Source organism: Nicotiana tabacum, chromosome 18, assembly GCF_000715075.1.
Source record: "Nicotiana tabacum cultivar K326 chromosome 18, ASM71507v2, whole genome shotgun sequence".
NCBI lineage: Eukaryota > Viridiplantae > Streptophyta > Magnoliopsida > Solanales > Solanaceae > Nicotiana > Nicotiana tabacum.
The window spans coordinates 23384510-23408916 of NC_134097.1; the positions used below are offsets into that span (position 1 = coordinate 23384510).

At 38.5% G+C, this 24407-nt stretch overlaps 1 long non-coding RNA gene across 1 annotated transcript; it reads right to left on the minus strand.

Moving 5' to 3' along the window:
• Positions 1 to 555: 555 nt before the first annotated feature.
• On the minus strand, positions 556 to 10140 carry LOC142172879 (uncharacterized). The gene is made up of 2 exons (XR_012701947.1): positions 9366 to 10140; positions 556 to 768 (listed from the first exon to the last, which is right to left on the minus strand). It is a non-coding gene; the product is annotated as an uncharacterized LOC142172879 (long non-coding RNA).
• Between the last annotated feature and the right edge of the window lie 14267 nt (positions 10141 to 24407).

The following is a 24407-nucleotide window of genomic DNA, read 5'->3' on the forward strand; positions in this document are numbered from 1 at the left end:
AGGCTCATCTCATTCTTATTTTTTAAAATGAATTTGCAACGTCATGGACACGCATCTCGAACCACGTCACAATCAATGTACCCGTGATTAGAAACACATTTCGACTCCGTTGAGAATTGGATTTGGGTCACATAAATGTGCACCCGAGTTTAAGAAGGTAAAATTTATTAAGGCGCGTCCTAAAGAGTCTAACGTATTGTTATTTTGGGAAGAGGCCGTGAAGGTTCATTAAACGGCCAAATCCAAAGTCTAGTCAATGGTTATGTATTTTATTGAGGGCCCCGGCGGTTTGTGATTTATTTGGCGAGGCTCGTCTCATTTTTATTTTAAAAGGATAAACCTATAGCGACTACATTTTCTATTAAGTTCGTCTCTAAAATAAAAGAAAAATCTCCTAATTATTTACATGCTGAAAAACGCAACTTATTAGTTATTAAGTTACGGCTTATGTGAACGGAAAATTGCGATCGCGTTTGTACAAGGAAAAACTGCTTTCATTTCACATTTTATTATTTGCTAGAACATGAGATAAATACACAATAATATCAAAGCCGATTAACTATTCTTCAAATAATTTAAACTAGCATTATTAGATGAAGAAATCATACATATGCAACCTCATTACTCATTAATTAATCGACTACATTTTTATACGAAGAGAGGAAAATTAATATTCAAACACAGATCCAAACAAAAGAATTCAACAGGAACAGGAGCCTGATTAATATTTAATTTTTTGCTTCAAGCCAAGAGTGTACAAATGTGTACCTGGAAACAGCAGTACAAGAACAAAGAAGTAGGAGTCAGCAACAGTAATAACGCAGCAACAGCAGGTTCCGCAACACCGCAAAACCAGTAACGACCAGTAGAATAACCCAGTGACAGATTGAAAACTCAGCAGTGAAAAAAGTACAATCGCAGTCAAAGCAGAAGAGAGAAAAGACACGAGATGCAGTAGCTTCGGATTTTTGAATAACACTCGAAGAAAAGCGAACAGAAATTATTCGAGTGAAAGTTCAAATTGGATTTCTCTTTTACTCTCACAAACTCTCTCAAGTATCTCTTAATATTCAAGTTCTAAAAACTCTCTTTTTTTTTCTCTCCAAAAAAAATCCTCTCAAGGTTCAAGTTCTACTCTTTTAAAAAAAAAACCCTTCCAAATGTCAAGAATAGTCCTCTATATATAGCAAGACAAGTCTTCAATTCCCAACCCCAAAATTATTCCCCCAATGGCATGTTTTGTCCCACTACATAATGTTTTCTTTATTTTAAACTTTATCCCCCATGCCTACATTAAATAAATACCACATTCCCAACCCATTACCATATGTCCCCCATGCCTATATTAAAAAAGTACAAGATTCCTCCCCATTATGTTTTGTCTTGTCCCCCATTACATTAAACAAGTACATCAAAAACCCCACCCCATTATATTTGTTCCCCCTGCTTAACATAAAGAATCAAAATAATGTTTAATTACCAAACTACCCCTCCGACCTTATTGCAATTACAAATCTACCCCCGAATGCAATGCAATTTACCAAATTACCCCTCTGCTCTAAACAATCAATTAATCATAACTCAACCAACATATAGTCAAGATGACCAATTTCTCAACAATCTTCAACAACAATTTACATGAACATGATGGACAACACAAACTCCAAATTAATGGAATGAATTAACCATATCAGGAACCAATCCTGGTTAATTTAGACCATGAATGTATGAGCAAGAACACAACAATACAAACAACAATATGCATGATTCAAATTAAATCAACAAATCACAAAACAAACATAAACTCACATTAATTCACTGGATTTAAACATGAACTTCAAACAAAGATGAACATGAATTAAATCTGTTTTTAAGCCACAAACATGACGGATTTTAACGATTCAAACAACATTAACATTTTCTGGAAAATACATAACACATGAAACAAATTGAAGAAACAATTAATTAAATTTCAATTTGAATCTAACAAACATTAAACTAACAAATATTCACTTAAACAACAATACAAACATGAAATAAACATGAAAAATAACTAATTAATCTTTCATTTGAAATCTGAAAAATTAATTTAACAAAACAACACATGAATCATGAACTAAAAATTAATTCAAACGATAAACAAAACAAACATTTGCCGATTTTAGATTCGAAAATATCAAAACAAAATGCGGACAAAATAAAACTCAAAAATCTACTAACCGGATCGAAACGACGAACAACGACCAAACAAACAACGAACTCGACGAGCCTCGACCAAAGCTCGAACCAACGATGACGAACACGACGAACATGAACCTACGAAGCAATATCGGCAGTTGACAACTGAATCCATGCCGAAGCTATACCGGCAGTTGGCGCGGCAGAAGTGAAGCAGCCAAAGCATCCATGGACGACGAGGGTTTAGTACAAACCCATATGAGAGGTCGACGGACAGCGGAGACGCGACAGTTGGGGACGACTAGACGTCGAGCAGCTGCTCATCGAGGAGGAAAGCTATGGCGGACAGGCGTAGCTCGGGGGAATGCCGGACTGGTTTGGGTGGTGTCCGCGTGGGTTCGACGGGCAGTAGTAGCTGTTCGTCGAGGAGGAAGAAGGTGGTCGACGCAGCAAGCAGAAAACTCGAGCTTGAAGCATTGTCAATGGCGGGAAGGCAACTGGAGGTGGAAGGGTTGTGGTTGTTTTGGACGATGCAGCAGCTATAGCTGCTGCTTGACGATGCTGGACGGGTGGTGCTAGAGGCGGAGGGGTCTGTTTGGTGGTGAAGCTGGTGGCGACGGGATAGTGACGACGCAGAGGGGGGGAGCTGGTGGTTGACGGGGCTGGTGAATGGCAGCAGCCATGGATGTTGGGGTGTTTGAGTTTGAAGGTTTGGAGAGGAAGAAGATGGAGGGGGCGGGTGAGTTTAGTTTAGGTTTTTAGGGTTTTTTGTTTGTGTTTTTGTTTTTGTGTTTTGGCAAAATGAAGAGTGGGTCTTGGGTCAATGGGTTAATGGGGCGGACCGGGTCGACCCGTGTGAAGTGGACTGGGTCGTGGACAATTGTTTGGGCCTGGGGTTGAAAATTGAAGAAGCGGCCCAATCCGATTTTTATTTGTATTTTTGTTATCTTTTCTTCTTTTATTTTCTAAAACTAAATTATAAGAATACTTAAATTATTATTAAGAACTAAATTAAGTTATAAAAGCGCAAATTAACTACCAATAACAATTAACACACAATTAAGTAATAATTAAGCATAAAATTGTTTATTTGGACATTAAATGCTAAAAATGCAAAAGATGCATATTTTTTTGTAAATTTTAATTTTGATAAAACTAATTTAATTACTAACAATTATAGAATTAAATTCTACATGCAAATGCGACATATTTTTGTATTTTTTATTAATTTAGCAAATAAACAAGCACAAACAAATACAAATAATAATCCAAAAATGTCACAAAAAATACTCAAAATTGCACACCAAGGAAAATCATTTTATTTTGCATTTTTTGGGAGTAATTCTCATGCAGGGCAAAAATCACGTGCTTACAACATGTACAACCTAAATGACACTAGAATATCACGTATCTCAAACGGTAACTCGATTCTAAAATAAAACGGGTAGCATTTCCCTTAATTTTACTGCTCCCTCAAGCCTACTTTAGGTAAGATACAAACACAATACAATTAGCAACTCAAAAACAACGAAACTATAATTTGGGACCTTCAATACAACAAAATATCCAAATATACCATAACACACCCAATCAACAAGTCATCAATTAGCCTGAAATTGCAACGACGAGTGACCAGCCTACTACCCTACCACATGTGGCATTTCTCTATGCCCTTCATCCTTCCAAACTCCATAAATCAACAAGATAATAGTCCAACACAAGTGGACTACAAAATAGTCCACTAAAAGTGAAGCAAATCGAACCCACGACTTCCAATCGTCATCCCGTGAGTTTTAACTATTAGTGTTACCCCCCACGTTTTCATACGTTAGAGTACGTCGTAAGCCATTGATGTAAGCTCAAAAATGAGATTATATTTAGAAGCAAATATATTAAGTGAATCATGTTATCTTGGAGGTCACAAATATATAAGATCATGAATAACGAGTACCAAGAGGGTTGGAAAGCTTATAAGCTAAACCAATTGAAGAAAATAAGTTTCGTCGAAAGTCGGCAAGTTTGGAATGTTATAACATGTACCTTAGGGTGAGACTACTGTTATTAATATGATAAGGATATTATTCTATGAGTAATTTTGTCGTATGATAGTTGTGTGCTACGTTTTGAAGTCAAGCAAGTTGTGGAACAAAAGCTGGCAAAGGTCATCACAAGTTACATTCATAATATACTGAACATTAGGTCAAATGTAACTGATCTTTTATCCAAATATACTTGGAATTATTGGGTTATATACCTACCAAATTGAAGATCTACGATTCTAGTTTCTAACGTATTAAACCGTTTGACGATATGACATCGGAGTAGAAAGATATTCGCATTTTTGCGAGACCGCGCAAGCAGCTCCCAATGGGACCCACTTAGGTGGTGGTCGACCTACTTCACTTTATAAACGATTTGGACGCCTATTTTTAACTCATATTCAACTCAACTTCATCTCCAAACTTCTCCAAACCCTTATAAATAGATACCACAAGTATTTGAAGTGATTCCAAAGTGATTACACCATATTTCAACATCAAAACTTAGTTCTAGTGAAGAACAATACCTCTTTGAGGTTGTGTTGTCATTGAGGATTGTTGTGGGCTGTGTTTTGCTGAAATTCCAAGTTGTTGCTACTAGATAAGGTGAGTATAACATCCTATTAATTGTTCTTAAGCTTGCTTGTATGTTGGTTAAGTTGTTAGGATGATAAACTACAAGATAATACTTGGATTAGCTTAAGTCACTTCTATGGTGTGGTATTGCCATTGAGGGTTGTTGTGAGCTGAATATAACTTGGATTTCGACTTGAAGTTACTGTACAAGTTATGTGTATTGTGTTCTTGCATGTTCTTAAGGTTATCTTGATGTTGATTAAGTTAAATGGATGGAGTAGACATGAACTTGTGAATAAAGTTACTAATTGAAGATAGTTGGAGTTGAGGATTGTTCCCTTTGTTATAAATATATGGTATAAGGATGCAATCATTGATGAATGACTTCATTATCATTTTAATGGTACTTTTAAGTTAATGTAAGAAGTCTATAAGGGGTAATATTGGTTATACAAATTCCAATCGGAGCTTGTCGCTCGTCGTGAAGTAGTTGTGACTTGTCGTTGTTATATGGTGTCTTCTTATTGATATTTATATGTTGATGGATTTCTCTGGTTGTTGTTGTTGGTACATGGTGTTGGAGTAGGCCCTTGTTACAGGGAAGATGCTGCCCAAATTTACGTAAATGAGTTGCTAGCTTAAGTTACAGACTGAGCCTTTACTCAACACTGATTTTGAATCTCCTTATACTATGATAGATTGAGTTGACTTGTTTGAAGAGTTGCTTGGAAGGTATTAAGGAATCAATGGGTTTAAGGTATGTTAAGGAACTTCCTTCTTTCTTTTGGAATGATCTAAAGTGAAATGAATACGGTATTTCATAACGGATCTACTCCTAGAAACTAAGGTTGTCCATGTTGTTCTTTCCTTATAAAATTATTCTAAGCAAGTGTGCATGATCCTTGAATCCCACTGAGGTTCATATTGACGGTATGGATGTCCATAATGTTAATCGAAGGTGCAACGACCTTAAGTCACTCCAAACGGTTTAGAACGTGATTCCATGAGTCTAGCATGCATTATATATAGTATCTATTTTACCTTACCGAGCCGTGCTATAGTCGGCTGGGTACGGAACCTATTGTGCAACCACTAATCGATTGGGTTTACCGAGCTCCACGTGGACGACTATAATTCTAACGAGCCTTATGATGGCCGGGTACATTTTTACCGAGTCCTCTTTGAGGCCGGGTACGATATGATGATGATGATGCCCACAGAGGCGTATGTTTTTAAAAGTTTATGTATATATGTATGAATGTTTTTAAAAAGTTCATGTATATATATATGTATTATGCATTTCATGTCAGTAGCCCCCAGAGGCACTCAGATGTTACAGGTTGTATCTCATCTTCTCTTTACATTACTATTGCCTTACATACTCTGTACTTTATTCATACTGGCTTCCCTTTTGCCTAGGGACGCTGCATTTCATGCTCGCAGATCCCGATAGATAGGTTGATATTTCTCCTAGTAGGTTATCAGCTCAGCAGAAGGTGTTGGTGCGCTCCACTTGCTCCAGAGTTGCCTATTTGGTCAGTATAATTTGGACATGTATTGATTAGTATGGCGGGGTCTTATCTCGACCTTTATGATGTGTATGTACTCTTAGAGGCTTGTAGACAGATGTCATGTGTATAAAAGATTGTATGGCCTTGTCGGCCTATGTTCATTGTACGAGTGCTCATTTTGGGTCTTATAGGACCATATGTCACATGTATAAGTTTGTATTACATCTTGGGTCGTCCTATGTCAAGCATTCCCTTATGTTTTATTCTGTTTATATCATAACGGCCCTTCCGGCCCATTTACCCATGATGGTATGATAAGAAAGATACGTTACGTTGGTACTCGGTTGGATAAGGTAGTGGGTGCCCGTTGCGGCCCTCCGATTTGAGTCATGACAAAAGTGAAAGTGGTATCATAGTAGCTACACCTTGGGAGTCTTTAAGTTGTGTTTAGTAGAATCTTGTTTATGGGTGTGTTGTGCACCACACTTATAGCAGAGAGGCTACAGGGCATTTAGGTTTGTCACTCTTTCTTCTTACTCTAGATCATGTGGTACAGCTCAGTTGTAAGGATCAAAGCTCCTAAATTCTATTTTATTCATAATACAAAGATACCTACATCTAGAAAGACAGTTGGTAAGAGATTGAATATGGGTGTGGAAGAGTTGATAAGAGGAACTCGATTTTGCATCATGCTTATGATGAGTAAATGTGTTACGCCCACAATATTACGTCGATATTACGTCTCGCAGTATTAAATTACGACGATGTTGCACCCTGAAGTATTGTACGTTAAATTTGTCGTAAAGTAATTGACATCAGTCCAAGTAAAAGATTATTTGGAGATTATAAAGATTATGCTATTTCACAAGCGATTTGTAAATTCATGAAGGTGAAAGGGGGAGCAAGTCAAAGAAAATAAATTTTGTTTAAGTTTGACATTTTGAGGTAAAATACGGCTCGAGCTAAAATACCCAGTATTTATGGATTAGTGTCATACGGGGTATTACATGACCATAATAGTAAGGTGTATAAGGTATGTGAAAAGTGAGTAATATTTTAAGTAAGTGGGAATAATTCTCGATTTTGCGGGTAATTGATTAATTACCGGATAACGGAACATTACCTCATTAATTGGGGATATATTTGGATAAGATTAAACCACACCCCACCCCACCCCCACCCCACGTGGCAGCAAATGAAGGGATACTTAAGTGACTTGTCTTTAGACAAGACAACTAGTGGACACATGGACGACAAATCTTAAGAATTTTACATGTAAGAAGTGATCATCTTAAGCCATCTTTATCTTGTCTTTCAAAGACTATTCAATTCATTTTATAACAAGGAATTATAATGAAAGTAACAACAAGGAACAAAGTGAGGGAATTCATGAAGTTAATCTGAGACTTTTCATTACATTTCCCACGACAATTCTTGAATTTACAACGAAATTCATACGAGACTTTTAAGCGTAGTAGCAACGTAAAGTTTTGCGGTTCTAAAAGAGTATGGTGCAATCTTCTCCAAGAATATAATACGGAGTTTTTCCTATTCTGGGTATGTTAAGGTTATCCCTTCTTTCTTTTGGCATGTTCCATACGATACGAACGAAACATGCAAATGCACAAATTCCATAAATGACTCTATTCATAGAAGTATTAGAGATATCTATGTTCTTGAATTTCCATGTATCATAATATTTTATCATCTGTTCACGGGTCTAAGAAAAATACGAAAGTTGAAAAGAGTTTACTTTATGATATTACTCAAAGGCAAAATGGTCTTATGACATTTCGAAAGATTTTATTAACGTACTTTTTGTCACACCTCCTTTTTCCTACACCCCGGAAGGGTATAAGGGAGTTTTTTCCAATTTTAAGTGACAATCGAAATAAGATTATTTTATTTAAAATTCAGAGTCGCCACTTGGGATGATTTATGGTGTCCCAAGTCACCGGTTTCAAATCCCAAATCGAGGAAAGATTGACTCTGTATTACAGTCCGCGAACACAGAAATCCGGGTAAGGAATTCTGTTAACCCGGGAGAAGGTGTTAGGCATTCCCGAATTCCGTGGTTCTAGCACGGTCGTTCAACTGTTATATTTGGCCTATTTACTTGATTTTAATACATTTTTAGCTTATGGTTCAATTTTAACTTTATAACCGCTTTGTTTAATCATTTTAAGGAAGATTTCAATGTCATTTAAAATACATCTTGAACCACGTCACATAAATGCACCCGCGGTCCTCGACATATTTTATCTAACATTGTTAAGATTTGGATTTGGGTCACATAAATACGCACCCAAGTTTAGGAAGGTAATTTTAAGTATTGCACCTAAAGAAACTACGCACTTTCAAGTTTGCGAGGGCCATGGAAAATTCACTAATGGAACACCTCGATTTCTAAGGGTTCAAGCATTAATTAAGCGAGGGACATGCATTTTTGATGTTTTATTTGGTACGGCGCACCTCAATACAATTTAAAGGAAATTTGAAACTAAACTTTGAGGGCCATAAATTGTACATTTGGCTTAATACGGCACACCCCAAATTATTAAAATAAGGGAATTATATACAACTAAAGCGAATTACGGGGTTCATGCTTAATCTAAATCAAAATTCGGCCTCGAGTCCATCAATTCTTGATTTTAACATCACTACTCCGACCTGAAGCAGCAAAATTGGATGTTCATGGGATTAAAATATCCTAAAAATAAGTAAACATAAGCAAATTCCAAAACTGGATACTAGTCTTCAAAATCTCTATTGCTGCAATAATTGCTTAAGCCAACCTGACAGTAACTAACTTAAATTTTGTAACCCCTGCTCTTTCTTCTTTATTTGTTAATCCACTCTATTAGTCTAACTAATCACTTCACAATACAAAAAATAACACATTAAATTATTTAGTAAACTAATTACAATTAAACCAAATAAACCAAAATATCTAAGGCATTTATGGGAGATTGGGCAGAGAAGCAGATTAAGACTCTTAAGTAGAAGAAAACAATTAAAGTAAAAACAAATGAAGAATAACAAAAGTATCAAACAGACTCACCAAAACTTGAGCGAACGCCATATAAACTGGAATGAAATGGGAAGATTGACATTTATATTAACAAATTTGGCTTGAATATTACAGTTGCACTCCCAAGGTGAACGAAGCGTAGGAGTCTGACCAATGACCGGAGCTCGGAATCTCGTCGACGATCTCAAACTCGACTGAAGTTTTGGTTCTGTTTCACGGTGGAATTAGCAACAATCTGAGCTACTGTTTTGGGGTTAAAGAGTGATGACAACTATGATTTTAGTAATTGATTTTGCGGGTTTAAAAAGAGCTGTTTCTCGGCTGATTTTGCCGGGTTTGAGGGGTTATTTCACGGTCAATTTTCAGCTTATTCCAGGCAATTTTTGGGGTTGTTCTGTGCTGTTTTTCGCTGGAAGCTTCGTGAAGAAGATGAAGTTTTGGAGGGGTCAGGGGGTTGTGTTCTTCTCAGCGGCGAATTTCAATGTATTTTTTAGGTGTATTTTTTTAGGTGTCCTTTATTTTAGGTGTTAGATACTATATATAAGGGGTAGGGATTAGGTTAGGGGTATGGGCCTAGGAATTATGGACTTGGGAATTATGGGCTAGGTCCAAAATTAGACCTAAAAATGGGTTGCTCGAGCCCTATTTTTATACTTTCTCCTCGAACGAGACCAAAATACGAGCTTATTTATTAATTAGTCATACTGTTAAAATATGACTGACCATTAAAACAAATATTTTTTTTTGTATCTTTCAAGGTTAAAAATGACTAACAAAACATAATGGAACAATTTTATAATTTTCATTTTTCTTGTAATAAAAATAAAGTAAAAGCATAAAAATTAGTTGAAATAGCTATATTAAGCCTAAATTAAATATTTACGTGCTAAAAATGAAAAATCTTGGGGAGGGTCAAAAATCACATGTCTATGGCTGCCCCTTTTTGACTAGAAATACGAAGTATTTTCAGACAAAGAACGACTAGACATGTTTTTTGACTCGACCCTTATTTGGGAGACCAAAGCTAAGAGAAAGGGGAAAGTGATCGAGCCCTGGTATCTGAGATGCCTACATATCCTTGGCTATAAAGGAATTAGGCCACGTGTAGTTCAGAGGTGAGTGAGATGATGGAGTATACTGAGGTGGAGAGCCAGTCGAGGTGCCGTTACGCCGAGGTTCCGGTCTACGGTCCTGTTATTACATCAAAATCACCATAAGAAAAACTAACTAAGCCTGTCAACTACATGTTACAAGATTACTATCTATATCTTCAAGCTTGATCTTGTGATTCCTGTTGCCTTGTTGACTTGTATTCTCCAAGTGAAATCCCTTTGTTGCTGATTTGAATTGTAATATGAGATGCTTTCCCTTTTCTTCAGGCGGGCGCCTGATTGCTGAACTTGAACCTTCTTCCTTCAAATATTGCTGCTTTCACTTCGTTCTCCAGGTGCGCTCCTGATTACCGACACTTAAATTGTTTCCCTTCCTTAAAACTGGTGTTGTTCTCCCTTGCTCTCCAGGTGGGCGCTTGATTGCCAAAATTTTAATTGTATTCTCTTGCTCTCCAGGTGGGCGCCTGATTGCCGAAACTTGAACTGTATTCCCTTGCTCTCCAGGCGGGCTCCTTACTGCTAACTTGAATTGTTACTCCTTGTTCTCCAGGTGGACACCTGATTGCCAAAACTTGAATTGTATTCCCTTGCTCTCCAGGTGGGCGCCTGATTGCCAAAACTTGAATTGTATTCCTTTGCTCTCCAGGTGGGCGCCTGATTGTTGAAACTTGAATTGTATTCCCTTACTCACCAGGTGGGCGCCTGATTGACGAAACTTGAATTGTATTCCCTTGTTCTCCAAGTGGGCATCTGATTGCCAAAACTTGAACTGTATTCCCTTGCTCGCTAGGTGGGCGTCTAATTGCCGAAACTTGAACTGTATTCCCTTGCTCTCCAGGTGGAGCCTGATTGCTAAAACTTGAACTGTATTCCCTTGCTCTCCAGGTGGGAGCCTGATTGTCAAAACTTCAACTGTATTCCCTTGCTCTCCAAGTGGGCACCTTATTGCCAAAACTTGAACTGTATTCCCTTGCTCTCTAGGTGGGCGCCTGATTGCCAAAACTTGAACTGTATTCCCTTGCTCTCCAGGTGGGTGCCTGATTGCCAAAACTTGAACTGTATTCCCTTACTCTCCAGGTGGGAGCCTGATTGCCAAAACTTGAACTGTATTCCCTTTCTCTCCAGGTGGGCGCCTGATTGCCAAAACTTTAATTGTATTCCCTTGCTCTCCATGTGGGCGCCTGATTGCCAAAACTTGAACTGTTCCTCTAAAACTGCTGCGTTTGAACCTGATTACAACAAAACAAACAAAACAAAAGAAATTTTCCTACCCTAGTTTGGTGCTGGGCGCATCTGTGAGTGTTAATTGAATCATGTTACCAAATATCTCTAGGAATTTGAAAGCTAAATCCCATTATCTAGGAGGGTCCTGAAAACCCTAGTTAAATGACAGCTTTAAATCTAAATTATATCTTCTAAAGATATGACTCCCACTAAACCTTGTTATTTAAGAGGGTCTTAAAACTACATCCCATTATCTAGGAGGGTCCTGAAAATCAAAAATTAAGTCTTATCTTAAGAGTGACACTTTTACGGCTGAATTATACTACCCTACAACAGAACTTACGATAAATCTTGTTATCTAATGGAAATCTTAAAGCTAAGTCCCATTATTCAGGAGGGTCCTGAAAGCTCTTAATTGAATCCTATCTCAAGCATGAAAACTTTGAAGCCAACTTATATTCCTTTTGGGGTGTATTTATGCTAGATTTTGCTACTCATGATTGTTTTGAATTTTACAGTAGGTCCCATTTTCCAGGAGGGTCTTGAGAATTTATGGTCAAACCTGTCTGGTGCTTGCTTTTCCTTACGGAGGGTTTCTTCGAAACAAACAAAAATTTTTACCCCTATTTCAAATCAAGAAAAATCTTGTCAGTTTTAAAAATATGGTGGTTGGTTTGTGTCATTGACTTTGAGGGCGATTGCTCCTTCACTTCCCACGATAACTTTGATTTCCACTCGAAGACATTTCTTGTTTATTAACTAACCACTTTCTTTGTCACCCGTATCACAGAAAATACCTCTTCTCCGTTCAGACCCAATACCTTCTATCTGTTGCATTGCTCATGAACTGACATTTACCAAACCTTTGTGTCTCACATGAATCCCAAAGCACGTCAATTGCCACCCACTCAGTGCGTATGTTGTTCCTTCTTGACTTAAACCACTGGCCTTGGCCTTGAGGTCTATTACTCTATCACTTGCCATGATAACTTTGATTCTTCTTGGAAAACCTTGCTTGTCACCGGTTAACCACTTTATTTTGTCAATTTTATCATAGAAAATACCTTTGATCCGTTCTAACCCAACATCCTCTATCTGTTGCATTGTTCATGAATTGACATATACCGATCCTTTGTATTTCACATGAATCTCAAAGCACGTTGATTGTTACCAACTCAGTGCGCTTGTTGCTCTTTTTACTGACTTATGCCACTTTGATATGCTAGTCAGATCCCGTTTTGTGCAATTGGAAAGATGGTGTCAAATTTTGAAGTCATTTCTCACTTGTTCTGACCAAACAGACTTAGGAAGAGTAAGTAAATAAGACAAAAGGAACAGAGTAAAGGACAATGGAACGAGACGATTCCTAACAAGAAAACTACAAAGTAGAAACTTCTCAGATGTGGATACCAACTCTAATGACCATGACATTCACCTTTGGAGTAAGTAGCCTAATCTGTCAAGCAAGTCTGATGCTCAACTCTTGTTATACCCCTAAACCGTGAAATTGGGCTTCAATGCTCCGATTATCCAATCTGATTCACAATCCTTATTTGACTTGTAGTGCCCGAAGGGTTTTCACCATTAAGTCTATCTTATTTTGTTATTTCTCTCGACTCACCGTCGCCTTATGGTGCCTGTGAAGATTTTCACCAATAAGACTCTCTCATTTTTTTCTTTTTCTTCTTATTTCCTCTGATTCTGCAGATGACAAGGCATTAACCATGGTAAAACATCATATACTCTTGGCATGTCTAAACTCAGCACTCTCAAAGATTATCCGGGAGGTCTTTTTTGGACTATAATGTGGCTTTTGGACAGGGGTAGAAAGAAAAGATATCGTAAAGGCTCTAAATAACTAAGACAATGGGGTTAACTTATTTATAACTTTTGGAATCCATTCTAAACACTTTTCCCCAATTTCTAAAACAAGGGAACTTGATTCTTTTTTTTCTCTCTTTTTTTTGAATCTCCCACTCTCGACTTCATGGGATTATGAAATATTTTATTTGGTATGACCGGACCATGAGGCTGCCTACATATCTTGTGGTGACAAGAATCAGGTCAAACGTAGTTCACAAGACTACTTTTGTTGTTGCTATTTTTCTTTTTTTTTCTTTTCTCTTTTTTTTTCTTTCTTTTCCTTTTTTATCTCTATTTTTATTTTCCTTTTTTTTGAATTTTTCATTTGGTATGAACCTTTTCAAATAAACCTATTGGGACAAAAACTTTTTTTTTATGACTCTAACTTGATTCCAAAAGAGGGGAGGTCAAAGAAACTAGTAAAGACTCAAGAGAGTATCAAATGGTATAAGTGTTTGGGTAACTGAAAAAGGGCCTCTCAATCCCTGAAAATGTCAAGTGCAACACATGCAACTTGAAATGAAAATGTCATGCACAATATTTCTTTTGCAGCTTCGGCATTGGTATTACTGATATGCCTTCCAATTTTTTTAGCGCCTTGTCAAGTGTAGAACCCTCGTTGGGTAATTCCCTTTTCACAATGGATATACTCCATCAACTCGGAGACAACTTTCTTGACTTTATCTTGTAACTTGAGATGCACTTGAACTGAAAGTTGCTTGCTTAAAATCGTCCAGGATGCACTCTTCTTTTGACGAATTCTTGTTACCCTATTAACTTTCCAAATTATCTGCCCCAGTTTCATACAGTTCGGGCTTCAAATGGTCTCAAATTTATGTACTTATTTCCTTCAAATGCCCCAGTCATCTTCAAAATTGCTTCATTGCCTCATGAGTAAACTAACTTTTAAGACTAGGCTTAGAATTATGTGTGCATGTCATGTCACTAGAGCGAGCAAGAAGAGAACTATAAAAAGAGAAGAGAACTAAACAGAAATGACTAAAAATAAAAGAAAACAAAAAATTGCATTAGGCAAACGGTTAAGGGGTTCGGACACCAAAACAAGCAAACTAAACTGGGGTTACAACCTTGGAACAAACCTAGACAACACTAAACGAGCTACTACGACTAAACAAACTAGGCAAAATAAAAGGATAGAAGGGTTTGAGCCACAAGACAATGTCCGGATTACAATCCTGAAATAAATCGTACAAGAGAAATGACAACAAAATGAACCATCAAGACTCCTCCCTGGCTAGCCAAGAAAGGAGCGTCTTTCCAATTGCCAAGCTCGGCATCTTAGCCACTGAGTTCCACATCAATATTACCAAGACCATTACCAAAATTTCATTAATTTCACCAAGTGGCTCCTTGACTCCTTTGACCAACCCTTCGTCATTTCCAACCATTCCAACAATCTGTGCGTTGTCATGTACCTGTAGAGGATTACGTATGACACTTGGGGTATTACTGCCTTGGACCACAATTGTTCCTTCTTGAATCATTCTTTCTATTTCCCTTTTCAAAGCACGACAATCTTCAATATTGTGCCCCTAGGCATTGGAATGGTATTCACACCTTTTAGCAGGGTTAAAATTTCTCGAACGTGGGCCTATATAATTTAAAGGAATAGGTGCAATCATGTCGTAATGCTTTAATCTCTCAAACAAACTTGCATAGGACCCTTCTATTAGTGTAAAATTATCTTTCAGCCTTTGTTCCCTTCTACACCCTTGACTTGAATGTGGGTTATAGGGTACTTGGAAATTTTGTGGAAGCTGGTGGGGATTCTGCGGTGCTCGTGCTCGCCTTTTGGAGTGACCCAGTGGTTGGACAGATGGCTGGACATTGTTCGGAGGATAACGCTGGGGTGGATTATGTGGAGTTTGAGGATATTCATGGGGTTGGTATTGAGGCTGAAAGCGTCTAGCAGGAATGCCTACTGGATCCTGTCGTTGGCGGGGCTCAGCAGCATCCTTTCTATCAACGGGAGGACTGTCCCGAGCAACTTGTTCGTTCCATCTGAACCAAAATTCCCTAAAACTTACCTTGGGTTTCTTTTCCATCTGAGATAGGGAGGAGCAGTCTGGGACAATGTCTATATTATTCTGAAAGTGTTGCACAAAATCTTGAGCCATGTCATCCCATGTATTCCATTTACCGACATCTTGACGAGTATGCCATTCCAAAGCTGCCCTAGTCAGGCTCTCACTGAAATACGCCATCAGCAGCTCATCTTTCCCGCCAACATTTCTCATTTCACTGCAATAACCCCTTAGGCGAGCTACTGGATCTCCCCGCCCATCATACAAATTAAACTTTGGCATCTTAAACCCATTCAGCTTTCTGGATATCTCATCTTGCTCCACTATCTTAGAAAGCTTTGTAGTCTCACCGGGAGGCTCAAAATGAGGAGCATGAGAGTATGGACCCAAGACCTTAAAAATTGGTTCTGGAGCATAGTGTTAGGCATCGAGGATGGATGGTGAAGGACGCCCACTAATCCAAGCTTGGTATATTTTGGCCATCTATATTTTCAACCTTAAGACCTCTTCTTTCAACTCAGATTCTGATTCAACAATTCCCTTAAACGGATCAACAACCCTTGTGTCCAAGTCTTTGCTATCCATGGCTACCTTGCTCTTTGACCTTGTGTTGTCTGGATGAGTTACTTAAAAACCACAAACCAATCACCCTTCTGCTCAATGAAGATAACAAAAGGAACAAAATGGGGTCATCCTGTTAGCATTAGGGCATTTAACAGCTAAAAATATCACATTGCGTGTAATGCACCTAGCAACAATTAATAGTTCTAGAATGACTTCAAGGGTCAAAAGGTCACTTGGCATCATCCCGATTTTGTTCATTTCAATCTTCCCTTTTCTTTCTTTTTAGCACTTCTTGGCTTGCTTATTTTCCTGCCTCTTTTTTTCTAATTATCACTCTTTTCTTTCCTATCATTTCTCATGTCCCATAATTTCACCATCTTTTTTGTCTTCTCCCTTTTTTTCTCTTTTTCTTTTTAAAAAAAAATTGATTCGATCGAACCTTATGTAGGTTACTTACGTATCATGACGCCCCATGAATTAGATCTTTGCGTAGTTCTGGAAGATCAAGAATAAAGCAAACAAACTATCGTTCTCTTTTTTTACCTTAATGACTACTCTGATGAGAAAAGAGAAATAAAAGAAGCAAAACCCTTTTTTTGAATTTTCTAGACTTAATGTTTTATAACCTATTCTAAACTCAAGCTTAACGAGCAAATATTTTTGTTCTCTTTTTTTTTCTTCTTTTTGAAACAAACACTTTATGAAAAATTATTAAGGAAAAAACCCTACATTATTAAGTAATAGTATCTATTACTTAATACTATTCTCTCTCAGCGCACGATAGCATGCTTTTGCTAATGTACGCTGGCCAGCAATGGGGAGGGGAAGACCTAAGAAAAATGCAGCCGCAATTCAGCAGATGGAACCTATAGAAACTAGTAACAACAATCAAAGTTGTGATAGGAAAACTCAGAATCCTCAGATTGGAATTGATAAAGAAACTTTAATGGAACAGTGGCCACCATTTTCAGCTACACAGGAACGTATGAAAACACCTGTAGACATGTGATTTTTGACACTCCCCAAGATTTTTCATATTTTAGCGCGTAAATATTTAATTAAGGCATAATATAGATATTTTAAGTAATTTTGACTCTTTTACTTTATTTTATTACAAGAAAATAATAAATCACAAAAATAGGTTCATAAATGTTTTGTAGTCGTTTTTAATCTTAGAAACAAATTTTAAATATATATATATATATACAAAAATAGTATCGTATTTTTATTTTAATATGATATTTGAAAATACCAAAAATAGGTTTGTTTTAATGGTTAGTCTTATTTTAGTAATTATTTGAATAGTAGGATTAATTAATAAATGGGACCATATTTTTAATCTCGTTTGCAGGGAAAGAATAAAGCTTCGGCTCTAGCAACCTATTTTTAGGCCTAATTTTGGACCTAGCCCATAATTTCTAAGTCCAGAATTCCTAGGCCCATACCCCTTAATCTAGAAAACCCTACAAATACCTAGACCCTTAGAGCTAAGAGTAAGGACTGAAAATACAACAAAAAATCAGACCTACAACTCTAAGGAAAAAATGGTGCACCCTCCTTGAACAAAAATGGCGTAGACCCCCTCATCCTGGAGAATTCTCTGCCCCACGCTCACTCATAAATATGGGGAACAATCTCACACCATAAGACTTTAGAGTCCATATCCATTTTGCTCCAAATCCACGTACACGAAAAGGGAAAGAGCGATTACAAATTTGCTGTTAACGATCAAAAATCAAAGAGATTTTTTGTTAATTCAGAAAAACTTGTGCTCGGTAAAGAAGATACAGTATACCGGTACTTGTGCCCGATAAAGAAGATTGGCAGTATCATAAAAAAGGGAGGGGATGAGAGTGGAGTTTGGAGCATTTCCAATTAACTGCTCAAATTTCCTTCCGAATAATCAATTGAACCGAATATTTAATTGGACAAATCCTTCATTCCTTTATTAGCTTTGGCAACAACTTGAACATTTCTTGATGAATTTGACATTGGACAAGGCAGGGAATTAATGAGATTAGGGAAATTGAAATGGTGGAGGATTAGAAAAATAGTAGTACCACCCTACTAATTTTTGCCAGAATTCGCAGATTTTAAGAGAATTCCTTCCCACATGAATTCCTTCTCACGTTGAGCTTCCAGTGAACAATAGCTTGAGGAGTGGTTTTGAGTTTTCCGGTGTCGATTCAAGGTTCCGATTCGCAATTTCAGTGATTCGGTCCAAGGATTATTGCTTTGTTTAGCCCGATCGATTTGCAATTTTCGGCTTTGTTCATCAATAAAAGGTCCATTTTTCAATTTTCATTCTCATTTTATTGTGTTATGAGAGTTTGAGACGCGTGTTGGTTGATTTGTGAATCTACGTTGTTTCAGTAGCATGTTTTAGTTTTCTCTTATTTCGATTGTGATGTACGTAGTCTTGATTCTTGAATAAATGCTTTTAATTGGGTAGATGAAAAAATTGGAGTTGTTTCTTTCTTGGCAAGAAATAAATGGACCATGAGGTGGGTCTTGAACCATAAGGAATCTGGGCCAAGTGATGAATCATGTTAGCTAGCCTAGTTGCCCCAATAATATCTTGTTCATAAATTTAGCATCGCAATAATCTTGAATTAGCTTAGAAAGAAAATGCCTTGAACTCTCGTAGTTGCTTTAGGCGCATTATTTTAATAATATTACCTTCCTAAACTCGGGTGTGCATTTCATGTGACCCAAATCCAAATCTCAACAATGTTGAATAAAATGTGTTTCGGATTGCGGGTGCATTTCATGTGGCGCGGTCCAAAGACATATTTTAGATGGCGTTGAAATCTTCCTCAAACTAATTAAAAGCGGTTTAAAGTTAAAATGCACATAGGTTCAAAAGGTTTTAAAATCAAATAATAGGCCAACTATAACAGTTGAGCGACCGTGCTAGAACCACGAAACTCGGGAATGCCTAACACCTTCTCCTGGGTTAACAGAATTCCTTACCCGGATTTCTGGTTCGCGGACTGTAATATAGAGTCAATCTTTTCCTCGATTCGGGATTTGAACCGGTGACTTGGGACACCATAAAATTATTCCAAGTGGCGACTCTAAATTTTTAATAAATAAATACAATCCCGTTTCGATTGTCACTTTAAGTTGGAAAAAACTCCCTTGTATCCCCTCCCGGGGGTGTAGGTAAAAAGGAAGTGTGACAACTCTGGCGACTCTGCTGGGGACCGAACCCAGAATCTCTGGTTCAGGGTTCAGAATTCGAGCTTAGATGAATTGTTATAGTTGGCTTTATTAATTATCTGATTTTGTTACATGTTTGGGCCTAATATGCTAAGTGTTTCTTTTACCGCTTTGATATTCTGTGAACTGTGTATAAACTGCTACGAAACCCTTCTTCTCTCTGAGTCTTCTAAATCATGGAAAAGTGTGCACTTCATGTGACTTCTCTTCTGTTAGAGTCATATCCCAAATTTTAGAACGAGGTTCGGACAAGTTACAAAGCTGGTGAAGCTTCTGTATTCCGGGTACGCTGCCCCCCGGCTCGAGCTGTCCGCTCGGGTAAGCCAGGTCTAGAACAAATAAACCCAAGTTTTTAAACCTAGAAAAACACAGCCTCATGCCGGATCCCTAGTAGGAACACTTGTTTTCATCATGTGCATTTTGACTTTGGAGGCTCAACACAGGGGTTGGGTCTGTCTAGGACAGGTGCACCCAAAATAAAAAGACCATCCCGATGCATCTTACTTGCTACTTGTGCATTTATTTGCTTTGGATTTGCATGTTGATCGGCTTTTAAATAAAAGGAGATAATTTGGAAAAGAAAATAGCAGTGTGAGGTAATTACCTGTGGTGAAAACCAATGTCCCTAAAGTATACTGAAACTCTGCCGAAATTCTGAAAAAAAGAGGGGGATTTTGTGGTTTTTAAAGAAAAATAAAAAAAATATCTTTGTGTTTTTGGAAAAAGAAAAAAAGAAGTTGGGTTTGTTCTCTTAAAAATATATCCCGAACTACGCCAGTTTGATTCTCACAGGGTGTGAGATACGTAGGCAACCCCCATCGGGTCCAACTTCCTTTTACAAAATAGCTCAAAAAGAACAAATTTTTATGTTTATTGCAAAATAAGTAAGGTGATGTCATTCTTGTCAAAAATAGCCGAATGTCCCTCAAAAGGGCACCGGAAGGTTGTTTTTGCAAGAACAGCCACATTTAGTCGCTTTTAAAAGTTATGGCTGGTTAGCCGACATAGCCTTAAACTCTTCGTTTTCAAAGTGCTGAAAGGCCGTATTGGCAAGGCTGGATATTTTTGTGAAAATTTTGGAAAACAAAAGGTCATTTTTCTTGAGTCGAAATGAGTCATAGTTTCCTTTTAATTAAAATCACCTTAATAAATGTGCAGGATAAGCACAATTCAAGATGAACCTTTCTCAGTTCGTGAAGAGATCCCTTTGGAGCTACATATGTGGTGGCATGATTTGGGTGAAGATAGCAGAAAGGCTGTGACAAAAGCATTGGGTGGTCTTATCGGGCTCTTGAAGGTTAATCCAACAAAAGACGTGATTCAGGTCTTGATACCATTCTGGGACCCAGCACATAATGTATTTCACTTTGCCGATTTCGAGTTAACTCCTACACTGGATGAGATAGCAGGATATGCCGGTTTCGAAGGGAGTCTTAGAAGTCAATACGTGGTGGCACTGAGAACAGTAACCCCTCATAAATATTTGGACTTGTTAAGCATCAGTCGTGACATCCGAGACGGAAATTTGACCAAAGGATTATGTACCTTCTACTTTCTGTATCGACGTTACGGGAATCCCTGTGGCTTCAAAACGCCAGATACCGGTCTTACTCACGGGGGAAACCAAGACAAGTGGGAAGCTCGAAGAGGATTAGCTTTCACAGCGGCGTTCCTGGGTATTTTGGTTTGCCCTAGAAAAGACGGGAACATAGAGTTGGGACTTGTAGGAATAGCCAACTTTATGATGAAAAAGGCAAACTGGACTATTGTGCCGCTGATCTTGGCGGAAATTTACCGAGCTCTGACCCATTGTCGAAAAGGAGGGAAGTTCTTTGAAGGGTGCAATATGCTGTTACAACTATGGATGGAGGAGCACCTTTGCCACTGTCCCGGATACTTGAATTGTGGTATGACTGGCCTCGAATGCATCGAAAAACATGAAAAGCGGGTAGAGGGTTATGAGTTCCCAGATGGTATGGAAGCATGGCATGCTCATTTGAGATCTTTGACTGCAAACAAGATCGAATGGACGATCGGGTGGCTCTCGATCAGTGAAGTAATCTATATGCCGGCTGAGGTGTGTTTTTTGCTATTGATGGATCTTCGGAGTATCCAGCCTTATGCTCCGAATAGAGTCCTACGTAAGTTAGGCTGATACTAGAACATCCCGCATGATGAAGATTTGAGTCGACAGGTCATTGAGTTAGAGCCAAAAGCTGCCTTCCCAGAAGAAAAAGTGCGTCGGATTTGGCATCAGTGTAGATTCTTAGGGCCTAATACTCAAGTACGAGATCTATCCAGAGGCGAGGTGGAGCCCAGTTATATTGCTTGGTATGGTAAAAGATTCTGAGTTCAACATGAGCCCGAAAGTCCCGCAAAGAGACCCCATGTCCAACAGTTCACGACGGAGCACAGGTGCAATGGGACTGGTTGGCCAAAGAAAAAAGGTACAGGGATACCATAAGCAAATTGGAAAAACAAGTCAGGGACCTTCAGTTTGAAAATAGCTTGCAAGCCGCGGCGAACGAAGGAGAAAAGAAGAATCTAGCCATAGAAAATGAGGCCCTTCGAGCCCAGATTCAGAAAATGAAAATAGCGGCAGAAAACCCAGCCCGAAGTGCCAAAGATGAGAAAATCATAGCTAACTTGAGGTAGAAAGTGAGTGACTATAGTTTTGATTTGAACAAAGCAGAACGTGAACTAGCCAAGGCTCGAAAATAGTTGGCTAAAAATGTAGATGAACGAGCACGCCTGGTTAAGCAGTTGAAAGAAAAGTACGACGATGAGGTCGTGAGATTAAAGAAAATGGTCATCGCCACGGAAAACAAAATGATCAAACAGGCGAAAGACTTCAAGGTTGAAAGAGAACATTGCTATACATCATTGGCACAATTAGAAATAGATTTGCAACAACTTCAGGAGCAGAATCATGTGGCCGAGCAAACTTTGGAAGCTAGGGCCCAGCAGATCAGGCGGTTGCTACAAGAGAAAGGTGTCATAAGAGAGAGAATTAGAAACATCGCCGATTACATCGTTATGAAGTGCCAAGTCTGTGAGGATATGACTCGCACTACCTTCTTCGCGGTAGTGATGACATTCATTAAGCAGATAATGAGTGACTTGGACCGACTTCAAAGGGATCTTGCATATAGGCCCGCGGCGAGACCGAACGATGTCCCGCGGGCACCAGGAGTATTGATGTATTCATGATTTTTCATTTGAGTCTGTATTTCCTTTCTCGTTAGAGTCTGTTAGTTGTGTTGAGTCTGTATTTTCTTTCTACTGGAGTCTGTCATTTGTTGTCGAGTCTGCATTTTCTTCTGTCGGAGTATGATAGTTTATTTTTGGAGTATGTATTTCATCTTTTCATCAGCGTCTGTTAGTTTCTCTTGGAGTCTGTTAGTGTTGAGTCTTTGTAATCAAAGTGTTTATTTTTATGAAATTGAAAATCCCAAAAATTGTTTTATTATTTACTTTTGTACTTATATCCTAGAACTACGCTCGATCTGATTCATGTGGGGTCATGATATGTAGGCAATCTCCATAGGATTCGACCATAACCAAAAGACAAAAAAAAAGAAGAAAAAAAACAAGAGAAAAAAAAAAGAAAAAAAAAAAGAGAAAGAAGCAATGGCAAAACAAGAGGGAAATGAGAGGATAAAAATAAAGAAAAGCAAAGGCCATAATGAAAAAGAGAAGAAAGAGAAGGAAATTGCAAACGGAAAAGCCGGGATGACGCAAGCAGGCGATCATATGCATAATAGAAGCGGTTAACTGCTTAGGTGTATTCATTCCCCAAAATGTGCGGTTACCAATATGTTAAAATCCTAATCGCTAACAAGGTTGTTGTTGATGTATTAAGTTCAGGAAGGTGGTTAGTTGATTGGCATTCTGGCACTCACTCATACAATACCCGATCAAAAGACAAGTTGAACATGGCCAACCAAGAATTGGAGGCAAGTATTGTCGACCCGTCAAAAGAGGTGGAATAATTGGATGTTAATGCGATGAAGGAAGACATGTATAAGTTAAAGCAGCAAATGGCTGAAATGTACCAAGCCTGGGCAAAGGGTCATCCACCACCGGTTTATCCTGCCAACCATGCTTATATCCCACCATTGGCTCAACCTCAGGAACCTCCCACTGTGAACTCATCTCCAACCTTTCCCCTCTACCAATAATGCCACGACACCACTTCTCATACATCACAAGATCCTCCACCCAGACAAGTCCCGCACCCTTCCCCACCAATCACACATGTTTTTGTGGCACCTCCACCTGCTACATTACACCGATCTTCCAGTGAACCTCTGTTCCAAACTCACGACAACCAGTATTATCCCCTTGAACCCACCTTCAAAGTTCCAGAACTATACTCTTACACCCCTCATCTTGATCCCATGGCAGAAATCGAGAAGCCACCCAAGAATCCCGAACACGAGGAGATGATCAGAAAGGTCAAAAGCTTAGAACAATTGTTCAGAGATATGAGGGGGTTAGGAAGTCAAGTAAGTGTGGCCTACAAGGATTTATGTCTATTCCCAGATGTTCAGTTTCCCGCAGGGTTCAAAATGCCCAAGTTCGATCTATACGATGGGCATGGTGACCCAGTAGCACACTTAAGAGGATTCTGTAGCAAGATGAGAGGAGCAGGTGGAAGAGATGAATTGTTGATGGCATATTTCAGCCAAAGTTTGACTGGATCGGCATTAGAATGGTATACCAGACAAGATCACAGCAGGTGGTACACATGGGATGATTTGGCCCAAGCCTTCACCTGCCATTTTTAGTACAATCTTGAAATTATCCCAGATCGTCTGTCATTGACAAAAATTGAGAAGAATCTCGGTAAGAGTTTCAGAGAATATGGGTTCCGTTGGAGAGAGAAAGCAGTGAGGGTTGATTCTCCGATGAAAGAAAGTGAGATGGTTGATTATTTCTTACAGGCTTTGGAGCCCACTTGTTTTGGCCACTTGGTGTCAGCAGTGGGCAAGTCCTTCAATGAGGTTGTAAAAATGGGAGGCATGGTTGAGGAGGGACTC